General features: G+C 40.3%; 1 long non-coding RNA gene across 1 annotated transcript in view; it reads right to left on the bottom strand.

Annotated features, from left to right (window-relative positions):
- Window positions 1–3,701: 3,701 nt before the first annotated feature.
- LOC135224589 (uncharacterized) overlaps window positions 3,702–21,618 on the bottom strand; it is an 81,135-nt gene continuing 63,218 nt past the window's right edge. The window contains exon 3 of the long non-coding RNA XR_010316774.1: window positions 3,702–3,787. This is a non-coding gene — a long non-coding RNA (uncharacterized LOC135224589). The remainder of the gene's footprint in view (window positions 3,788–21,618) is intronic.

Genomic DNA, 21,618 nt, shown 5'->3' on the forward strand with positions numbered 1-21,618 from the left:
GTTTGTATGGTGTTTTTACGTTGCATGGAACCAGTGGTTATTCAGCAACAGGACCAACGGCTTTACACGACTTCCGAACCACGTCGAGAGTGAACTATCACCAGAAATACACCTCTCACACTTCAATGGAATGTCCGACAATCGAACTCGCGGCCACCAAGGTGGCAGGCCAAGACCATACCGATCACGCCACTGAGGCGCTTAAAAGGCTCAGTGTGAGTGTAGGGGTAAGTCGTTGTACTAAATAAAAAAAAAATAGCTGTGATATTTTACTATACAAGACTTTTGTCATTGAATTAGAAGTTGATAAGTTATGTGGAAGTGATTTTGTTTTTATCTAAAAGCCCCTTGCTAGTTGAAACCGCTTTATGTTCAGAGGACAGCATATTTGTTTTCAATACTGTGTATTTTTATTACGACAAATATTTTTATTGTTGTAGTTCTGATGTCATTTGTATTCATAATATTCTCACGCTACCCAGTGAATTTCACAAAGGACAGTATTTTCAGTTTGTAGTTGTCATATCCTGGTTTATAAAGATTTGTAAGGCTTGGGTAACTTATGAGTGTTTGATGGTTATATAAGAACAGTTCTCCACATACTTTGGTTAAATGTTAATTTATTAGGCTGATGTCCATCATAGGTTGTGCGTTGTCTCCCCAGTTGTTTCGTCCTTATCGTGATTAACGGCTTGATAACATATAACTCTCGTCAGTTTTCTTAACGTTTGGGTACTTAAAATGTGAAGGTATGCATGTTGACTGTATTCTTACTGATATTTAGAAGAAGAAAGTAGGGACGAGAAATGACACTTCAACTGAAGTTCGTAAAGATAGTAAAGAATTTACTAGACTTCAAAGAAGAAAGAGCTCTGAATGGAAGGGTGGAAATACGACACTCCACGGAGGAAAGGACTCCTAAGCATGGAAAGTCGATAAAAATCCATACCTTGAGCGTAGCGAAGGCGATACATTTTTAATATCGATTAAATGTAGGAGCTTTGTGTTCTGCTCACTGATCACAAGTTAAAAGTCTTGTTACTACAGAAGTTATATGAAATTCGGAGAGAACAAATTTAACATGGTGATTTGAAAGACTGAAACTATCGCAGCCGCAACATGTTGGATTGCAAGGCGAGAATTGTAGAGGCGCAAAGATCGGCGTTTTCCGAAAGCGCGGAGCCCCATGTTATAGGAGCGTCGCGTTTTTCACGAAAGCGCGTTTTATATATAATATATAATATATATATATATATATATATTATAGTATATATCTATATATATATATATATATATATATATATAATCATCATCAAGAGTGACTGGAATTTGTATCATAAACGCGTTAGCCACACTGTACCGTCTGTTGCCCCCTGCTCACTGCCAGTGCTTGAAAAGTCTTTCAAAATCTTGAAAAATTAACTCATAGCTTGAAATAAAAACGAGAAAATCTCCGGAATCTTGAAAACTATGTTAAGAAAGTCCTGAAGCAGACACTCTAGGGAAAAAGGAAAGCAGGTTTCAGTCAGACTGCTTAGTGTTCTTGTCACATCTTTCTTGTGTCACATCCTTCTTGTACGATATGCGAGCGGTTTCCTTTAGAAGAAGATAGTGTCATTGCTGTGTTGCACAACATGGAGACAAAGGAAGCAACAAGTACTGAAAGACAGATGATGTCCATCATTAAACTCGCCCTGAACTTTCCTCCTTTAGTTTCTGAGCATCAGCTTGATGACTTACAGGAAGAACAAAGGCCCTTATTTGGGCAAAGGAGACAGTGCATCCCATGCTTTCGCAGGAAGTACCTGAATTTTGGCACAATTTAAGGAATATATTAGATGGAAATGGTCAGTCCAAGTTTAGTTTATTGTCTGACTTCATGTGTGGCCTTCTTGTATTGGCACACTCTTCAGCCTGTGTTGAAAGAATATTTCCCAGTTAAATCTGGTGAAGACGAAACAGACGCTGCTCTTTTGATGGCATGTTTTGTCGCGCTTTTTGTACAGGGTTTCAACTCTGAATCGGCGCTTTCGCAACACGGCCGCAAAGATATTTAAACATCTTCGTTTAAATAAAAGGAAGTTCAATCCGCTTGTATTCTGTAGGACTGGTGTTCGGAAATTGTTTGAAGGCAGTGCCGGATTTAAGGGTGGGGCACCTGATCACGCACCCCCCCCCCCATATGAATAATTGAACATTTTCTTTCAATAAATCAGTCGTAGGAAAAGTTTGCTTAGTTAATGATTATTTCAACAACTGTACAATAAAAAAACAATAACAACTACTACTATGTATATGTGCTTACATATATAATAAATATTGATATATATACCGTGTGTGTGTACATGTTACATTTTATATATATATATATATATATATATATATATATATATATATATATATACACACACAATAATCCAAAGTACCTCTCTCCCCTTCCCCCTCATGAAAGATTTCTAGATCCGTAACCGTTTGAAGGAACTCTATTTTATATTTTGCTCAGATTCAGGAAAGGTGTTTGTGTAAAGGATCACGAAATGAATGAATGAATGAAGCGGGGACTGCGGTTTTGTTCCAAACAAGTAGCAATATATTCTGTGGATATTTACTCTGCTGGATCGTTTGAGATTCACCTGGGTAAGCGTTGGCTCCTCCACTATTGAAGGTTTGTAGCAAAGATCAGTGCTGATACAGCTGTCTGTCCTTTTCTTACTCGTAAATTTTTATTTTTAGGAGGACCAACCACGACATAGAACCTTCACTAAGGTGGTCGGTTTCCAAGTGAATTTTGTATTACAGCGGTCATTCAAATTTCTTTTTTCAATATGTTGGAGATGAGTTAGTGAGTATTTATGCAAGAGCAAAGTTATGAGGAATATTAAAATACATAAATTCATATGATTTTTATTTCGAACTGGTGGGAAGAAAAATATTTTCCCCTATAATATAGCTACATATACAAAAAATATCCATATTTGTACATATAACCCTTATAATTAAATGTTAAGCATTTAAAATGCTTATTGAACTTTCAAATGCGAAGTAAATTTACTCTGAAAATTCGGACACAAGAAAAAGAAAAAATAGAAATAATCACCTAAATTACTAGTCAGATATAGTATATATAATATATATATATATATATATATATATATATATATATATATATATATAATATATCTGGCTTAAGAGTAAATCAAAACTAAACACAAGAAAATGTCTTAAATTCAAGTGATGGAAGTGATGGGTATATATTTTGTAAAGCACAACAATGCCCCCCCCCCCAAAAAAAAAAAAAAGAAAAAAAGCATATAACGCTTACCGTTTAAGAATCATGCTAATTCAAGGCAGCTGTTCTTCTCTTTACCAACCAAATATCCTGACGACTTCAGATTTCGTACGTTGCAATTCAGTCTTGTAAACATTATGTGTTAATCTTTGTTTTAAAGTTTCTCCGTTTCCTCTCGTCTTCTTTCTCCTCACGTTCCCCTTCCGATGGATTTCTTCAAATTTTATTTTCTTTTGCTGGACACAACGAGATTATTTTACTTTTCAATAGCGTGTTTCACCATCAGGCCACATTTCGTTTTGGTTATCCACTACTTTGTTAAAAAAATTCAGTCATAGGTGAAAATCAGTGAACACAAATAAAGTACTTCACAAAAGCAGTTCAGGAGCGTTTTTTTTAATAACAGTCTGACTCAAACTCAATTTTTATTTTTCATATCATTTAATAAAAGTAGTTCAACAATGACGAATCTACTGTTCTCTTTGATATTCTGGAGGGCTGCAAAAAAGAAGATAAAAGGCTGATTAATAATAGATCTTCTAAATACGCAGAAGTATCCAAAGTAAAACAAATAATATATACTAAAACTCAAAAAGAATTTCCATACTTTATAATCAACCTGCAATTTATGGATGACTACACAAAAACCTTACTAAAATAACTAAAAAAAACATAAAAGCCCCAACCGCTGACACTTTTCTCTGTTTAATAATATAGATTATTCCCTTCACTGAGAACTTAAAAATTAGGAGAGATCTCGTCCTGAGAAACGAGACTCCACAGTCTCCTGACCAATACAGTTGAATGAAGTAGGTTCTTTTCTCTGCAAAAGAATAGAGAAATTACTTGAACAGCATGGATTTATTTATGAGAGAGGGTGAAAGAGTGTGTCTTTTCTAAGGGCCAGGAATCGTGAATTTGACCATTTACCTTCAATGGTTCAACTCCTGAAAGAAGCGATCAATTAACGTTCAAAAGATATACTTGGTCTAGGGAGGAATTTTGTAGTGTCTCATTAACATCGTGCTGAGTTTGACACAACAAAAGCCCATAAGAGATACACAGAACAGGGCCTAAGAAGAGTTGTAACATTGTTTATATACTCCAAACATGACTTATTAACCACTGCAGACGAGTAAATAACTGCCCAAACCAAATACACGCTATTTGCACTTTTTGTACATAAATGTCTAATAACAAAGAATACTAATTATCGTTGTCAATTATCACTGTAATAATGCACATATATAAATTACCAGTAATATCAAACAAATCTTCAAGGAAGGATTATGATATTTCAAGAAACATATAAGTTCCTTTGTACTCGTCATGCTTTACTACATTTCTGACATAAACTTTTCAAGCATTCAAAAGTCTATTATCAATTACTGTATTTAAAAATTAAAAAGTTCCCTACTTTACAAACTTACTTTAATCCCTAGAAATTTCTTCTTCCTTCCCCTTCTCCTGTTACACGAGCGGTCTAAAAACGGGTTTCATGAAATCATTCCTGTCAATCGCTCTGATTTTGATATTCCACTGGTAATATTCTTCTTGATAGCTGGCAAACTCTAAAGCTTCCCCCAGTATCAACTGTTAATTATTGATGCAGAACTGTTACTTTAATTTGTACGGAATATGTCACATTAGCAGTTTATCGGCAAACTGTCCTTGCCAAGGAAGATATTCTAATTTTTTGCCCAGTGACTGACGGTATTATTAATATCAAGACGTAACCCCCCCCCCCCCCACCACATATCCTCATATTTGTTGTTTATACTTACGCGATTAAAGTTTAGCACGTTACGTTAAGCTTTAAGAATTTATCTAGGTGACAATTGATACATTTCTTAAATAACTGCTCTATTGTTAATGACAGACTATTGTTCCCTCGAGTAGAGAGAGAGAGAGAATATGAAAATGAAGTTGGGGACTGACAAATGTCCCGTTGTCAATACTTTTACAGTATAAGGAAAGACCGACAGTGAAGGCATCCAATTCCCAAGTGAGCGGTAAATCGTTCAGGTTGGAAGTGTGCATTTTTATTTTTTCAAAACGAAAAAATAAATCTAACCAAAATTTTTAATAGAGAAACGCTTCTAAAAGTATACGAAAAACAAAATGCGGAAGTGGCAAACGGATGAGCCGGCAACATGGGGAAAGCAGTACAAGGCATCGACCTAACTTTCACCCGGCACCATCTTCGCTCTGAGTCCTCCCTCACAAGCCCTGCCTTCCTTCCTAGTTCCTTCCTTCCCTCCCTCCCTCCACCTCCACTACCACCGCCACCACGTGACTTACCCCCAACTACAGCCACCGTACCCGGCCTCCCCCCTCCTTTTCTCCGACCCCGTTCCACGTCAAGCTTCTCGACCAAGGAGCTCAACCTCCGCCAAACCCCAGTTAATCTCAAGCTCTTGATCTCGTTTCATTTGGTTACCTCACTTCTCAATCATTTTATTGGACAAATATTTGCTTTTATATATATATATATATATATATATATATATATATATATATATATATATATATATATATATATATATATAAAGGTTTTTGCCACGAAGGAAAAAATGAAAAAGCGAGATAGCCAAGTAAAGGGTCCAAACAGGACCGAAAGTACTCAGCTATCTCGCTTTTTCATTTTTTCCTTCGTGGCAAAAAACCTTTATTTATACATAGGCATCACGTCTTTATATACTTCGTGATCAAGTTATTCATATATATATATATATATTATATATATATATATATATATATAATTATATATTATGCATGTATGTATATAATATTAAAATCCCAGCAACCGTGTTCTGAGCAAGATTTCTTGGGATGAGATTGCTAGTACAATGCCTTTTTTTTTTTCCTTGGTTGCGACCATTAAAATTGCATGATTTCTAAGGACAGAATTTCGAGGTAGTGCAGAGGTATTTCAACAGAGGGTACTACCCATCGCCCTCTCCTTGCCTAGGAGTCGAACCTGGGTTCTCTTGCTTTTTAGACGGGAAATGCTACTGATCACCCTATTGGCCCACAAAATAAGTCTTTTAGTTAACAAATATTAACACTGATGGATATTCTTGATGAAAGCTTACATGCATACACAAACATGGGCATGCATTGGCAACTAATACTGCAACAGACACACTGCAGCAAATATTTAAAAAAAAATCAAACAAAGGCAAGGACAATATTGTCATGCCATATACCCATTAATCTCTACATATCTGAATTGAATTGAAAATGGAATTTAGGCCAAAGACCAACAAGCACTGAAACCTGAGGCCATTCAACGCTTAAATGGAAACTGGCAGTTGCACTATGAAGCAATTGTTAGAAGATTGTGGAAAATAAGATGGAAGAGAATATGAACGGAGGTACAGTAAAAGGAACGGAAGGGGTTACAGCTAGGGGCCGAAGGGACGCTGCTAAGAACCCCAAGTAATGCCTACAGTGGACCGCATGAGGTACACTGACATGCTACATATCTGATCTTAAAATTATACTTCACCAAGAAATAAAGAAGCAATAAGCTAATATGACGTACATGTTCTACAGATGTATGATACATCATCTGGTTGAATCTCTTATTTTCATCATCCATTCGTCGGAACAATGTCGAAAACACGATAAAAACAAACCAAATTAATGAATTACGGAGCTGGCCCCGAGATTTCTTTGAACGCTGTTCTGTTGGATGTTATGATGTTGCCAGGTGAACGCCCGACCCTTAGATTTACAATTCCCTTCGCTCGTGTGCAATGCATTTACATGGACACAAACACAGATCTGATTTTTGGTTATACTGTGACATCTGTTTTATGAACCTCATGTTCAAAGAAAAATGGGAATTAATGACTCGAGTATGAGGCATTCAACAAACTCATTTTTATTTACAATTTCATGAAACAAACCCATGCAATTCTAGTTTTGGGACGGACTGTGTATAAAATAAGGTCTTCTTTGACTTGATTACTGAGGAAGTGCCAATATGAAAATGATTTTAGAGTTAAACCGGTTTTTTAGGTAACCTATATATTTCACAGAAACTTTCTTTGGGGAAGAACCCGCAGTAGTAAAGGCTTATAAAGCTGTGTGAGAGGAGGCAAGGAAATTGAGTACGATAACGGTTCCGTTAATTTGAAAGTGAAAACGGCAATGCAAAACTGAACTGGTTTTGATAAAAGGTATACATACTTGTGAAGGGTTAACGGGGAAGAAATGGAGAAGGAGGAAGTGATCAAAATACCACAATAAGTGAAATGAAGGATACGATTTCCCCAAGAATGTCTGGCCATGAAAGAACGAAATATCGATTTAAGATTGACTAATAAACAAGATGAAGGAATTTCGGTGATTTCTTTTAAACATGAGCCTTATCGGAGTCAACATGACAGGAACAGTGTATAACTTTAAACCTGAGATCTGGCCTACATGCTAGTCTGACATTCTAAAATTAAACCAATCTGATTATAAAAGAATTCATTAAAAAATCTCATTCATTCTCTATCACAGAATCATTTACTTCTCAACTCAAAATGTAAAAAAAAAAAAGTAAAATAAAAAGCTGTAAGTTCATGTTACCGGAACTATTAATTTAAGGGCAAGTTGTGGTCAGCATTAAAGAAATCCAAATCACGTGATCGGAAAGGCAATTTACTAATGATTGGCATTCTGTTCTTAACGTAAAGGCCTGGGTCATTGAACTTAGGAAAGGCTTTCCTGCCTTTTATAACGCAATGAATCTCTCACTCTCAATGAATCTCTCTCTCTCTCTCAATGAATCTCTCTCTCTCTCTCTCTTTGAATAATAACTCAAAATTTAATGAGATGTCATTAAAGAAAAAAAGAAAAAGAAAGCGTACTATGAGACGAAAAACACTCTCCTTAATATTGTGTCTTAGGAGAGTGTATAATTCACGTTAATATACAGCACACCCGACGGGAGGTACAACTACAGAGTAGGATTATGTAAAATCGATACGCCTGGACTAGGAAGGCGACTGTATCCTGTACATAACAACAAGTAAATAACACCCTACTTGCATTAAGAGAAAGTGAGTAAATACTGAATCCCACAAACTAATCAATACTTGTTAGTGGAAAGGGAAAGGTGGTTTCGGCAACAGCAACTGACAACCCAGAGACATTAACACAAATTTCGCACACTTGTGTACTTCTGGTGATAGTGATAGAAGTTCACTCTAGACGTGGTTCGGAAGTCACGTAAAGCTGTTGGTCCCGCTGCTGAATAACCACTGGTTCCACGCAACATAAAAACACCATTCATACAAACAAACAATCACACACTTGCTTACAAAAATAAATTTATTACTTCAAAACACATGTGGTGGTGCGACCATGTATACCAAATGACTGCAATCCAGGTCAATTTGCAATTTATCAAAATAATTAAGGTCATTCATATGATGTACACATTGCTTAGTGGTTATTCATATGACGTACATATATTGATTGCTTAGTGCATGAAAAAGAAATTTCTATAAAAAATGAGTAATTTTAAAATTACATATGTGCAAGATTTTGTTCACTGGTTTAAAATGACAAAAATAATTTTTAAAAATTTTTAAAAACACATTTTGGCAAAAATGGACCTAAATATACGATATACCAAAAATTAATCTACATCAAGAACGAATAACTAGTCCAAAATAACACAAGTATAAGCGGTCTGTAAAGCCCTGCAACCGCTAATCATTAGTGTGTAAGTGTGTGCGCGCGCGTGTTAGCAGGAACCTCAAAACCGTGTGAAAGGAATTGGATGGAACTTTTCCGATACGTTCACTCAAGTTACCAACTCGACATTATTCACTTCTAGGTGAAATCGGTTCAAGTTGAGATGGTTTTCTTCTCTTGTAGGTTACCTACAACTGTGGGCAGTTCTGTCAAACTCTGTTGACGCGCATGCAGTAAAACTGAAAAAGAATATTAATTCTTGTCTATCTTTGGTGACGGAGGTAAATATAGAAGAATTACCCCTAAAACCAGCGCCGCCCTCACCCCCCCACAAAATCCCGGGTATCTTGTCCATGGAAAGATATAACTGACACGCATTATCGGATGATCTTATAGAAAATAAGCAGTAAGTTATCGCACTACCCAGAATACATAAGGGGGGGGGGGGGGGGGGGGGATTGCCCACGACAAACATTTGTTCTACCGTTACAGCAGGATTGAGGAGCTCCTCCTTGACCCCCGCCTGCGGCCGAAAAGGGAAACAAGCCACGCTATTGATCTAATCTCTACTGTCGTATCTGCCAAGATTTGTGAATGCGACTCTCCTTTCTCACATTTTCCTTAATGATCGAGGACCACCCGGGTCATCTAGTCTGCAGTTAACGATATCGACTTTTCAATGGATCAAGCATCACATCCAAGCGTTAGAGGGTTAATGCATTGATCGCAAACAAGTGCCATCCATTCCTTCAAGAAAGGCCACTGTCCATGCAACTGCTGTTAACATAATCAAATGCTGCAGAGAGAGAGAGAGAGAGAGAGAGAGAGAGAGAGAGAGAGAGAGAGAGAGCTGAGAGAGAGAGAGAGAGAGAGGTTGCGCATGCTCGTGAAGGTGTAGAGTGGCAGACGTGACCCAACTCACACAGAGGAATAACCTTCATGGTGACTTGGTTTTCAAGCCGAGTCTCTCGTTGCTTTTGCAAGTGCAATCTCTGCAAGGGATGACGTTTATTCATAACGGTCCTCCGTCGTTTTGCATCACGTAATCACTTCACGAGTCATTTCACCTCGTTTATCTATCATTTGATAAAGGGGAAGGATTGGGAGGGGGACTTATTTTCAGGGCTTTGCTCCCATTCATTTCTTTGTCTTCTTTCTGAATGATATTCCCACTTTAGGGAGCGCGATACCCAGCAGTTCACATTAAACAATTTTTGAGCGAGTTTCTGAAAGTCACATTTTTCTTCCCATTATAAAACTACAGAATGATGGACTGTGCTCATAACAGCTCATAAATTACGGCGCTAATGTATAACTTCACGGCAAAAACCTAGTATTTTTTCCTCAGAGCAGACCGACGGGAAGACCTGTTCGAACGAAAGGAAAAGTGAGTTCGTGCACGTGTGAGTGGGTGCGCGTGAGTTGGGGGGGGGGGGGGGGGGGGGGGGGCGGTGTCAGACATAGTGGGTTAGACATTTAGCTTGGCAGGTAGAGAATTCCAAGGCATTTACGCCGGGAGACAAATAAACTACTATCATTCCGACTTCAAACTCTGCCACTTTTCTTGGTGACAATTCAGCACGGTTTAAACTATAAGTTCGGTAGACACAAAAGCTTCATTTTAATCACGCTACGTTCTAAAACATGTCTTAATTCCAGACGTTGTATCACATAGATGAACGTCATTAGATTCATTCCAGAGGCTCCCTGGAGTGGAAAACACTGTTAGCATATAATAGTCATTTTATTGACAAGCTTCAGTAAGATAACCTGTATGGTCTAGAAGAATATATACGAGGGGAACTGAACTACTACCGAAAAAAAAAAAAAAAACAAAACTATGGAAATCACGTCACAATGGCTGGCATCAACGAGTAACCCACGAAAAAAGCAATACTCTGTTACATAACTTTCCCTAAAGGGCAACAAGTTCCGTGCTCTCCAACCTTGAAGACGTTCTAGGTTGGTATGATGCAAAGGAAGATTCCCTTATGACGCATTACATACCGGCGGCGAACCTCTGCCTAACTTTTTCATCACAGAAAATCGATTCCTACATCGCCGTCTTTTCTGCATCCTTTGCTATTGTTCCTATGTACCCTTCATATCCAAGCAACACTTGCAACTTTAACTGAAGTCTTGCCAGATCTACTGCATACATGCATGCCCCATGTGTGCCAAATCTCTTTTCAGTAACTATTATTTTTTTTTATTCGTGATTAGCCTTATTTCAAGACGTGAATTAAAATGACTGCATTTTCCGAGCAAAATGTCAACATTGCCGAATTTCGTGGATCTGCTGAAATCTTCGGTTGATGTTGAATTGTTTCTAGTTAAATCCTCTTGACAGCTTCGTTGTGTGATTCACACTTTTTTAACGATGTTTCATGCCCTTTATTATCTGAGCTACAAAGCATACTCAACACAAAAAATGCTTACTTAAAATTACGTTCGTTACAATATCCACAAGAGATTATTTCCCAAAAAGTGGATTTGGTGTTGTTTTATTGTAAATAGTTCCATCCTCTACAGCCGTTAAAATTCTTTCCACTACATATTTCTTCTTGCAGTGTCCAACTATCAATTTCACCTTAGAATCACAACTCATTATCTTATTTTATGGCTTTGCATTTATATCTACTAGCCTTTCTGCGACTCCCTGCATCATGCCATCCATAATATAGTACAGAGCAGATTATAAGAAACTACATTTCTATCAAAAACTGAGTCGCTCTTATTAATTCACACTATAACATACATCATACATTCCCACAACCTCCCCATTGCACTTCGATTTATCCTGTCATAAGCCTTCCTATACTCTGTTTTTTTTTCCATCTGTCCATCCGCCTGTGGTGGTTGCGCATGGTAACACTGCGTCCCGGGCTTTAAATAGTTACGCTATGTGTTAGTTTTAGGTAAATAAAAGGATATCTGGGGGTACATTTGCAACTGAAAAGTGTTTTAATAATTCACAGTATGCGAATTCCACCATTCGAAATAGGATATTATTTAAAGCCCGGGATGCAGTGTTATCATGTGCAAACACCACAGGCGGGTGGACAGATGAAAAAAAAAAAAAAAAAAAAAAAAAAAAAATAGGTCCAAGTATGCCAAGGCAGTTTCCCTTTACTTTCAAAATTTTTATATGCATGTTTTATAGCAAAAACTTGGTCTCTACACCCACGATGTTCTTCTATTACATAACAAAATCTTGTCCGCTCAACTTTTTCCCTGTTTAACTCCTTACTTTTCTTCTTTTATCAGTTCTTCGGTCATCTTTTTAATTTCTCATTAGAATCAAACAATACTCTCAATATCCCTCTCTCCTTAACCTTAAGAGGCTGTGGCTCCAAAGGGTGTTGACCTTCCAGTTCTTGCCCTTCTCCATCTAGGCTGTGATGTACCCTCCTTGACTAACCATAGGCTAGGTACATAATTCACTGCTTAAATCAACAAAGAAACAATGGATTTTCAGGAATGTAACTCAAAAAAAACTTTGCCCGTTGGTTCCAATTCTTTCCTCTCGATGATATGCAATTAACCACAGAGCTGTGAGACCAAATTAAGGTCCAAGAAGCGCAACAGTGCACACAAAATAACAAGATAAAAGGTGAATGACGGTGTGAAGGGGGTTGGAAGAACTGCTGATGAACTTTACGTTTGGAAGTATGAAGAGGCGAATGTAAAGAATTTTTTCCTGCACCGGCGGTTCATCTACAGTTCAGGAGTTAAAATGCGTGGTTTTTTTCTTTTGGGGAAACATCCTAAGTTCTGTAAAGATGTAAGTAATATATATATATTATATATATATATATATATATAATATATATATATATATATATATAAATGACAAGCTCGCGTTTCCCTACACAAAATGAGACATATAAAAAGGAGCAAGGGTAGCGGCCGGCAGATTCATTATAACAAATGTTCCGGCCACTGAAACATACGTTTCTCTTACATACGCAAAGGACCCATTTTGGAGACGAAATTCATTTACATATCAATCAAGAGCAATATAATGGGTCGCTACGGACCATATTTTCGAACATATGGGCGATTAAGTGTTCGCACACAGGTCAACTGTGACTTACTTCACTACTTCTACCGTGCCTGGGTTCAATCCCAACGATGAAAGAACTTCCCTCATTTTACCTTTGGATTCGAGGCTATCAGAGGTAACTTTAATTATTACAGGATGATGAAAAAGACGTTTGCTTGTATGGTGCTTTTTACGTTGCATGGAACCAGTGATTATTCAGCAACGGGACCAACGGCTTTACGTGACTTCCGAACCACGTAGAGAGTGAACTTCTATCACCAGAAATACACATCTCTCACTCCTCAATGGAATGGCCGAGAATCGAACCCGCGACCACCGAGGTGGGACGCTAATACCATACCAACCACGTCGCTGAGGCGCTTGATGAAAAAGATGAGTCAAGAGGTCGCTGTAGCCTTGAATATATACAAGCATAGTATACGTACAGAAATTTTATTTGTGCTATAACGAGACACGAAGTGAACAAAAAACCTCCAATACGTTCACACGTTTCGCTTTATTAACGGAGAGTGATTTCCGGTCACTGAGAGAGAGAGAGAGAGAGAGAGAGAGAGAGAGAGAGAGAGAGAGAGAGAGAGAGAGAGAGAATGGGGCCTCGTGTAGTTTATTACATTACATACAACGCTAATCATAGTTATAATACAAAATGAATGTTCAGTATACAATTACTGTAACAGTACAATAAATACTGCTATGTATGTATATATATATATATATATAATATATATATATATATATATATATATATATATATATATATATATATATGCGTGGCATTGCTCCTTGTCCATGATCAATCAATGAGAGACAAGGTCAATCAATGAGAAAACGAACTAAAGTCTTATAGGGAAAACAAGTGAACGATAAAAAAATAAATAACAATAAACAAAAGCAAGCCTTCGCCTGAAAAATAAAAAAATATCGGATGTCACTGGCAAACGAACCGTTTCCGCTGGTGTCAGACTGAATTAGTCCATGACTGAATTTGGCCTCTTGTTTGGTACCCGAATTTAGGTTCAGACTTTTCCTTGTCACAGTCTGCTTCTAAGAACGCCGACTACTCCATGAAAAGGAAAAGTGGCAACGCCTAATAATCCTTCCTGTACTGGGAGCGCTTGCTTATTAGTGAATGAAAGAACGCGGCCAAATACGAACAAAAACAAAGCCCCTTCACAGTACTTCATCAAAGTTTGAAAAGATTTGATCATTATTCCTTTGTTTATAATGAGATGGGTGTTAATTTTTAAAAGTTGTTTTCTAAAGGGCCTGATTGATAAGACACTATTGTATGCAACGAAAAATATAAAGAATTTGAGTCCATTTCTTTCAGAGTTTGAAAGGCATCATGGAAAATTCTTCCCCTTTTGGTAAACTTCCTCTATGTTTTTATCATTTGTAACAAATATACAAGTTATTACTGTCTTGAAATTAATGAATTGTGATAGGGCAGTTTTTATTCTTTAAAATTATTTACGATTTATGAACCGAAAACAAAAACTAAGGGAGATTTAATAGTTTTCGTGGATGAACAAGAATTTTCACAGCTACGGTGAAGATACAAGTTGTAGCTGGCCGTCTCGGTACCCGCCAGTAGGTCTGATCGGAAAAGGTTAAGCTACGAGGTCGGCACAATTCTCCCCCCAACCCCCACCTCCCCGTGACCGGAAGTCACTCTCCTAAGAAACGAAACGTATTAGAGGTATTATATACGTGTGTGTGTGTGTCTATATATATATCATATATTATATATATATAATACTATATATATATATATTTATTATATATATTTAATATATATATTTATATATATATATATATACCTAATATGTATATATTTGCTACGCTCTATAGAACGCCTCGCCTTCCCAGCAGTGTTTTAGTTATATTTAATTATAAAAGTAGCAGCCATGCTGTCTCCTGAAGCTACTGTTGTTGGGAGAGTGGTATGTCATAGGACTGATATTTCCGGTCTGACGGAAGCTTAGGGTAAGAGAGGCAGGTCACAAGAGTAGCTAGGCTTCGAGATGGATTTTAGGGGACTTCTACAATAAGACCTATTTTTCCTTCCCAATTTGCTGGCGTTGTGTTTACCACCTTTCAGGCAATGCTCGAGGCGGTTTTTGGAAGCCCCGTGATTCGAAAGCAAGGAGTATCGCTCTCAGTCGGCTGCGGGACGTGGTCTCGGACAGAGGTCAAATTGCCAGCCTCCCAAAAAATATGGCCTAACCCACGACGCACTGGTGGACACGGACCCCAGACCTGAACAGAGGTCGGACCGCATTCTTCTACAAGGATACACCAGAATATTGCATAAAGGTACGTCTGAAAGTGTAAACTTCAACCCAGCACCTTTTACTACCATACGACTCTTGCTAAATTCATTTCCAATTCTTATTTTTACCCCTTCTACATCAGAAGCCCTTTGTCCTCATCGGGCCACGTGCTCCCCTTTGTGACTTGTTAAAGACCTAGTTTTCGTGCATACCTCAGTGAACCATTCGAGTTACCTTCCCCAATGTTAGAGAATTAATCAGCCTTAATCAAGCAAGAAGTCATTTTTCCTTTTATGTCGTTTAATCTGGGATTCTTTTCCAGATTCCATGAGTCACGTGCCGTCTCTCTGCTCGCAAGTGTGCATTAACCCAAGTGAATGAAATCAGCTTGAATTGAATGAGACTATAAGCCCCAACGTGGGGGCCAATATCATTTAACTTTTCTCCAGGCCAGCACGGGCCTTTTTGTAAATAAATAGTTTAAAGTAACGAGCTGAGTTTTCTGGCGACCTTCCCCCTAAAGAAAGTTTACGGTAAGTTCAAGCAATTCCCTCTTGAAATCCCTAAATTACTTCCGTTTACGTATCTAGTCTCTCACAAGGCCCTATATACGTAACATTGGCGACCTTGCCAGGATTGAACCTAGCTTGCTTAAAAAAAAGCTTGTAAATCGCGTTATCCGTTGTAAAACGTAAACTGTAAATTATTTTACAAAAAGCGTAAATCAAGCAAACAATTGCAGGGAAAGAAGACACACTGACTCACGGTAAGGTATTCCATTCATTAATATGATTATTCTATAACCAATGTTAGCTTAAGGTACGTTTAAGTATTTTTATTGTAGAAGTGTTTAAAAGAGCGTAGGTAGAAATCTTATTATTGTAACGGCGAACGCGCCAGAGCTTTATTTTAGCGGCGAGCAAACAATTTGCCCCGCGAATTTTCTGTTACTTTGTGCTGTCCTCGTAGGAGCTCTCACGAACACGTGTGCAGATAGATGCCAGAAAGGACCAGATCAAACTAGGAAGTGCTTTGCCAAGGTTTATTGCTGTATGAGAAAGCCTAGCTAGTTAGGAGTGTTTTACTAATAGTTACGGCAAAAGAAGTGTACAATTCTTTTGTCTGTGATATGTTAGGTATTCATTTTTAGCTTAGTTTTCATTCCAAGTGTTGGTAACCGCTTACCTCTCGGCTAATTCAGCTTCGCGCTCTCTCGCGCCTGCGCGGTCTCAACCAACCTTCGTCTCATTCACAGCGGCAGCCATGTTTGTTTCCTTTTTCAACATTATGTAAACAATTTAAGCAAAGTAACGTAAGTCTCAAAGTTTTAACGTAAATAATATCGATCTTGGCGTCACTAGTATCTATCGTCCTGCCAGAAAAATTAACGTAATTCGCCTTGAATAAGAAAGTAGTATTTTGTGTTGTAAATTGCCTTCGCATTTACAGAGAATCAGCTGATTCGCCCGCGCTGGTCGCTCTCCTCACATGTTTCACCTCGCATCGCTCACTCGCGCGCTGAGCGAAGTTCATTTCACTTCGCACTTAACGTAATAACCTCATTTACAATTGTTTGCTAACATCGTTTTAAAATCCTTACCGTCATTTCACTGTTCACGGGGACCTAGTAATCTTACATAAAGTTAACGTAAATCTCAAGTAGAGTAAATCACAAGAATTGTTAACGTAAAACGCGTCGTTGTAAAATTCATATTGAAACGCAAATCATTTCATAAGCGCAAGCCGCTAACATTAACGTAAAAATCGTTCAACGCGAGCGCGTTATCATTTTCATAAAACGTTTTCAAAAGCAATTCTTTCAGTAAACGTTAACGTAAGTAGATAATTTAACGCAAGTTGCGTCATATTAAACGAACATTAGTAGTTCAATTCAAATATAAGGGAGTTCATTCATATATCATTTTCACCCTCTCCGAGAGAGAGAGAGAGAGAGAGAAAACCAGAATCCATTATTCACGAAGCCAAGAGTACTACATCTTACCATTAATTATAGCATGCCGAATTAACCTTATTAGATCTCTTGTGTCTTTCATTTACACAGCGTGATACGTACGCGCATGTGTCCATTGCAGTTTGCAAACATTTATTTATTTCATTTACCGAGTACTTCAGCGAGGGACTGAGCATTTTCAATTTCCATTACCTGTCGTTGCCCGAGTGGTCTTTTCATTTTCTTTATCACGAAAGACTTGCGTATACCGCAAGCACAATTCGCACAGTGTGCCACGCCAATTCATTACTTCCAGACAGGGAAGTCGTTACCAGTTTAGGACTGGCCACCACCAGTGCACGTCAGGTCTTACCATTTTACAGTGCCACTAATTCTTGACACTGTCCATCGACTGGCCGCTGAAGTACTCCCACCTTTTACTTTCTCTCCTCCACCATTACACTCTGCCCCGAACAGAGTGCCATTTCACTTCGGTATACTTGAGTATACTGCATGTAGTGTCCGGGACACACCAGCACGATACCAGTGCTCAAGGGAACGCCTCCTCATAAGTGCCATTGCACCTGTACAGGCCGTACAGGTAGCCATTAAACCTGCGTGTCCGTCCTTACGGAACGCCCAAATAACTAGTGTGTCCATGTACAAGGGTCAGTGATCCTTCGGAACACTCAACAAAGGGAACGCCTCCCGAAGTGCCATCGCACCTGTGCAGACGTACAGGTAGCCCTATACCTGCGTGTCCGTCCTTACGGAACGTCCAATTCATTGAAGTATCCGCCATTTTGGATCACTGAACCAAGGAACGCCTCCTCATAAGTGCCGCGCACCTGTACAGACGTACAGGTAGCCCTATACCTGCGTGTCCGTCCTACGGAACGCTCATTCATTATAGAGTATCCACCATTTTGGATCACTGAACCAAGGAACGCCTCCTCATAAGTGCCGTGCACCTGTATTGGACCTACAGGTAGCCCATTCCAGCGTCTCCCAACTTAGGAACGCCCTTAAGTGTGACGTACGCCGTACACTCCATTTGGTTTTTCACCTCAGCAGAAGGTGCCATTCACAAAGTGCCACCGAGCACCCAGTCTTTTCACTTTTCATTACCACATTGCAGAACCCATTTCCAAGTGAGTGCCACTTTCCACAGTAGGCACTCCTATTCCATTCAGTACCCTTTCCTGGCCATTATTTTCATTTTCTTCCGAGCCTCTACTGTAGCCTAAGGGAAATGTCTTCCCCCCTGCTTCCCGTGACTTCTTTGCCAGAGAGCTAGAGAAGCTCGGAGCCCTCATAACTCTGGGCAGGGAGGCTGGTTACACTGGACCAGCACTTGACCAGTGGATAAAGACGCAGCAGGCTGCTGCGCGCCAGCAGGGAAAGGAAGAAAGAGAAGCAGAGAGGAAAGCCGGAGAAGCAGAGAGGATAGCCAGAGAAGCAGAGAGAAAGAAAAGAGAAGAAGAGAGAGAGCATGAGCTAGCTCTCCTAGATGACGCAATCTCTCTGCTAGTTTCCAAGCCCCAGACCATGAGCTGGACTCCCGGTAAGAGGTGGTTGCGGAGGTTCTGCACCACTTGTTGTGTGCGTGGGCATGCTGTGGATTCCGACCAGTGCCCAAGTCGGTCTCTACCTTGGGAGGAGAGCTTCCAGGGTGAACTTCTCCAAGGCTACCATGTAGCCCTGCCTGATGAACTGTCTCCTACGCCCTATCGGTGGGTACAAGTCATGGCCGACACCGAAGCCCAGGTCTCCCTTATTTCCAGAAAGGCATTGCCTAGGGGTGCCAAAATCGGACGGACGAAGAAATTCAGTTCGAATGGATTGACGGTAACCTCTATTCTGTTCCTTCCCGGTCCTTCTGAATGTGAAAATGCCCTTTCTGGACCAGGTGACCAAGGAAACCACATTGTGCCTCCTGGGCGGGGGTAGTGGACCAATTTCATGATGTTTATCAGGTGATTATTGGGCCGAGATTACTAAAGCCGTATCTCCCCTGGACGCAGCTCCCACTACCAGATGCACGGACACCTGCAGCATGCCAGATAACCACACCTCAATTTTAGGTTCAGAGGCTAGTGCCTCCGATGTCCCCGACATCCTGTCTATTTGCGAACCTGGCCCTGACCCAGTGTCAGAGCCCGAAGTTTCTTCCGCACCATCTAAGCCTCTTACCACTTTACCGCCTACCTCCTCCCCTTTGGAAGAGGTAAGCCCACCAGTTAACCCCGGACTTGTTTCCGAGGGTGATTCAACGGAGGATTCTTTAACCTCCCTACCTCAAATCACTGCCAGAGAGGACTCTTCACCTGTGCCAGAGCACACTGCCAGCCTTGGTGACTCCGCAGATTCGCAACCTGTGGGGCCATCTCGGCCTTATCATCCAGTGCCACGGAAGAGGTTCTGGAACACGTTCTGCCGAGACTGTGGCCGCAAGGGGTCACATGTCTGCAAATTACGGAGGGTGCGCGAACCACAATATTCCGGCCATCGCAATGGCCGTCACCAATCCTTCTTCTCTAGGACCCCCAGCTAAGGGCCCTATAACCGTCGCACCCCTCCAAAGCCATTATCAGCCAAGCCACGTCAGAGCCTACGACGACTCTGGCGCTCAAATCTCCCTGATACGGGAAGACAGAATTCCCCGAGGGGCTAATGTTGATAGACGTCGATTGATCACCATTGAAGGTATCAATCACATTAAACTGATCCTTCCGACCGTCCAATTGAGGGTCACTAGACCTCACTTCTCCAAAGTTTGTACCCTTGCAGTTGCAAGCTACATTCCAGGAGGTTACGACCTCCTCCTAGGGCAAGACATGAAGTCTCCCTCGCATTCCAAACAGCCTAGGGGTCCTAACCCCACAACAAATCACTCTAAAGCAAGGAGTAATCGAAATTTTACTTCCTCCAGGAAGTACAACCACCAACAGTCTCCCTCGTTACCAGGAAGGGAGATTGATCATTCACAGTTCCGTTGCAAAACCTGCAACGTAATAGGGCACTCTACTAATTGGCCTAGGTGCCCTAGCCGACTATCAGCAGCGGACACTGTCCATGTTCCACAAGGCCTAGCCTTCAACCAGAGACAGGAGCCTCTGTCTCCCATTTCCAAGGGCACGCTGAGAGGTATTGCACCTCCGGTACCCGCCACAGGTCCAGTCGACCTCAACTCTCTGCCAGTGCCACTTGGCAGCACTGAGCAGTACCAAGCTCCGTCCAGCCTGGACGTAGAGCCACCACCGAACTTGACCTCTGCGCCTGGCCCCGAGCTAGCGCCGGCGCCTAACCTTATCAAGGATCCTCCTACAGGAGATCCTCCAACAGGCATGGAGCTTACCACAGCCCATGGCCAATCACTAGTTCCTTCTTCTTCATCCTTACCTCTGTCGCCCGAGGATGAACCTCCGGCAGACCTTACCTTTCTGTACTCTCTGGAAAACCAGGAACTGCCCAACCAGGAGTCAGCCTGGAGTTTTCCCTTACGACGGCTGTCACAGCAGCCGAAGTGAGGGCCGCCCCTGCAGTAGGTTCCACCTCTACGACGGTTGCTGCAGATACCGAAGTGGGGTGTTCTCCTGCAATCCCTCAGGCTACCACTGCCTCTGCTACTGCCGGCGTTTCTGGCCTTTCCCCAGAGTCGGTGCCTCCGTCTACTCCTAGGACTGGTATAGCCAGGTCCTGGAGGAATAAGAAGAAGAAGAAGAAGGGACGTAACCAATCATTAACAAACTAACCCAAGAGCCACACGCTCTCCTTGACTGTGCCTGAGGTACAGTGTCACATTCATTTGCAGAATGATCCTGGCACCTACCCAGAGAAAGTAGCCAGCCTGATCTCTGCCAGTAGCACTAACCCTCTAACCCCTAGCCACTGTAATACTAACCCTCACTTAAATATAATTACCTCATTGCATTTCCCTCCTGGTAAATTAACCACTCATCATCCCCACGTATCATTACCTCTCATTATGTATTTTAACAGTTCCGTCGCTGAACTACTGCTGTGCGTACCACACTCTGGAATGATTGCGTCTTCATTTAACTGTATTGAGTAGGTTAGGCTAATGATTTAGTACCAGGGCATTAGGTTAGTAGCAAGTAGAATTTTCAAGTAACCTTATCTAGGGGTAGAGTAGACTGTCGTCACAAGACAACCTGTAGTTATTTATTAGGCTAGACTACATCACTATATTAAGTTAGTACACTTAGCATCTTTGCCTATAAGTTAGGTAGGCCATTGTAGTCAGCCGTATCGCTGCTCAAAAAACTTCAAGTTAGAGTAGGAGAACTGGGTTGTCGAGGCGATCAACTTATTTAAGCCA

The sequence above is a fragment of the Macrobrachium nipponense genome, chromosome 12, assembly GCF_015104395.2.
Source record: "Macrobrachium nipponense isolate FS-2020 chromosome 12, ASM1510439v2, whole genome shotgun sequence".
NCBI classification, from domain to species: domain Eukaryota; kingdom Metazoa; phylum Arthropoda; class Malacostraca; order Decapoda; family Palaemonidae; genus Macrobrachium; species Macrobrachium nipponense.